At 40.4% G+C, this 2,920-nt stretch overlaps 1 protein-coding gene across 1 annotated transcript in view; it reads left to right on the top strand.

The window, feature by feature from the left end:
* mrpl44 (mitochondrial ribosomal protein L44) overlaps nucleotides 1–2,920 on the top strand; it is a 153,642-nt gene that overhangs the window by 58,674 nt on the left and 92,048 nt on the right. The gene's annotated exons all lie outside the window — the stretch shown is intronic.

Consider the following 2,920-nt stretch of genomic DNA (forward strand, 5'->3'; position numbering starts at 1 on the left):
GCATGCTAGCAAGAAGAACTGTAATGTTTAATTTTTTAACTTTTGTTTATTTTGCTGCTTTGTACCAAGATTTTGTACCTAGGTACCATAAGTGGCAACTTGTAAATTTTTCACTGTACTCATGTGAGTACATGTGACAATAAACTTAATTCAGTTATTTACAACTTATGTTTTAACACCTGTGTGCATGTCTCTCACATGATCTATCTGTCTCTCTGACTCTCCCACCTCCCCCTCCCCCACCCCCACTGTCCCCCCCACTCCCCATTCCTCCCAGCCCCCGCACCACTGTCTCTCCCGCCCCTGCCTCTCCCCATCTCTCCCTCTCCCCGTTCCCTTCTCTTGCTCTCTTGGTCTCGCTAACTAGAAGCCCAATCATTGCAACTTTCTCCTCCAGTTGCCTCAGTCCATTTAAACTGTTCTGAATGAGTGATCTATTGAAAACATTGCAACAAACCCTGCTATCCTTCCTGAACAAAACTGGATGTTGCGACCATTGGAACAGCCAAATGTAACAAAACCATTAGCTCACCCCATTCCCATGTGTTACAGTGATCTACATTCTAACTACTCTTTGGGTAAAGAGGTTTAGCCTGAATTCCTGATTGAATTTATTAGTGACTATTTATTAGTAAATTAGAATTTGTAGCTTCTAATTTTCACCATGAATCCAATTTTTAATTTCTAAAAATTATTAATAAACTTAACAAAACACCATCAGCTAACCCTTCAGCCTTTTATTGTTGAGGAAAATAAAGTCCTCTTCTGTTTACACTTTGTTGATTGTTATAACCCATGCCTGTCCAATGAATGGCCCATGCTGCAGAGGGGTCCCTAAGGCTTTGTTTAATCCACAGCTAAGTGCAGTCAGGAGAATATGACAGGTGCTACTCCTCCAATCAGAGTTTATTTCTCTTGTGTTTGCTGCTGATAGGATAGGTTGAGTACTGGGAAGGTGTCAAAGAGAAGTGGGGAGAGACCGGGAAGTTGTGTGGAGCAGTAACTCTGTGCTTCAAACTGTCTGAAAAGAAACTTCGCTGCCACCCACTCTGCTTCTTTATTAATCACCAAGCCTCCTCATCCTGTGGAGGTAGCTAGGATGGTGGGGCTGAGGGGTGAGGCTGGGTGGGACACGTACGTGCAGGCTCGGAGTGTGATCTACTAGAGGTAAACTAAGGTCAGTGTTAGTTAAACCCAACTCGTTAGCTCAGCCTTGGCCCCACCCTTCTCCATGTGCCCCTTGCTGTGAAAATGTTAGATAGCCCAGTAATAACTCTTCACTTCTGGTATCATCCATGTGAACATTTTGAACCTTCACCAATACCTCTGTCTTTTTTTAGAATGCAGCGTACAGTACTTCAAAAGTGAGCTAACCTCAAATCTATAAAAGTTTTGAATGTGACATCCCTCCTTTCAAATTTACTGCTTTAAAAATAAATCTTATTGCTTGGTTTGCTTTTGTATGGCCTTATTTATCAGCATCATTAACCTCCTAGTGTTTTGTATAACTGCCCTGAGATCTCTTTGCTCCTATATAGATTGTTAGTATCTAAGCACAGTGTCGCCTCATTTTTTTAGACCAACTGCACCATCTTCCCATGAAGTATATTGAAGTTCATTTGCCAATTAAGTGCCCATGCTGGTTGTTAATGTTATCTTGTATTCTGTTACATTCTTCCTACACGTTGTCCACAAATTTAGAAATTATACTTCCCTGGCTTCAGTATCACTTCACTTGCTCTGCATCTCTGTACAGAATTAGTGGCTAAATTTCTTATTCATTGTATGAAGAAATATAGTTGTAATTCATTCTAGACCTCAATACTTGTATTGTGTTACTGCAATGCCTCATTCCTGATGCAAACTGGGTTCATAGGTTCTCAGTTGCTCATCACAAATCACTTTACTTTTAGGCTGTCATTAGTTTGTGATCAGAGAAGAAGTAAAGCAATTATTTAGTCACAGCTTTGAATGATCTCATTTCAAAGGAACATCTGGCTTTTGGAGAGGATTATAATGTGCAAGGAAGTGGGGCTTATTACAAACAGGTTTTTAAGTTGCTGGCCCTACCAGGTTCCTCCTTCAATTATAAGATTGGCTTTTAAGTAATTTAGATGTAGCTGGAGAACTCTCGGTCTAAAGTTCAGTAGGCATATGGTCCCTTCTCCATTTCAAAGCAATTTTTAAAAACTATATTTAGTCGGTTGGTGGAGTTCTTAATACTAAACGAATTTACTATTAAAAATGCAATCTCCAACTGGGATCTCACTGGTATAGGAGTGGGAGCGTGAGGGTAATTTTAGCTCAACTTTCCCAACTGTGAACACACCAGATCAAGTGGAACTATGGCTCAATGCTCTCCCCTTCCAATATTACCTTCAGTTGAAGCCAGTGAAGCGTAACATCAACTGGGATGCAAAATTAGTATTGCACCCAATCCAGTCAGTTTTCCAACAAGCATATTCAGTTAAAATTGCGCGCAGAGTATGCCTGTCTTCAGTTCCTTGCTGTCAAATGTTCAGAAATGAAATTTGAGGCCAGTTCGGATGCTATTACACAACAGTGCTATTAAATTTGCTTTCAGTTACATTAGTAGGCCAGTCAAAAGTGAAAACTCAGAAAATAATTTGGCAATGACCATGATTGATGCCGCAATCAATGCTTAATTTGCCAGCCATTAAATTTATTACATCAATGCGGACTGAGTTAGGTGAAGAGTTGATTAAATAAAGCATTAGGTGTAAGCTTGGTCCTGAATGTGGTAAAAAAAGATCGTGGCTAGCACGGATGACATGACAGTGCGTTGGTATTGTCTTGTTAGACTAATTGTCCTGTGCTTGAATATGCTGGGAGACCTGTGTGTTTGTTGGAGTGGCTTTGTTGCATCATTATGTATGCCAACAGGAGTTCAAGGAGAATG

Source organism: Rhincodon typus, chromosome 13 (genome assembly GCF_021869965.1).
Source record: "Rhincodon typus isolate 14 chromosome 13, sRhiTyp1.1, whole genome shotgun sequence".
NCBI classification, from domain to species: Eukaryota; Metazoa; Chordata; class Chondrichthyes; order Orectolobiformes; family Rhincodontidae; genus Rhincodon; species Rhincodon typus.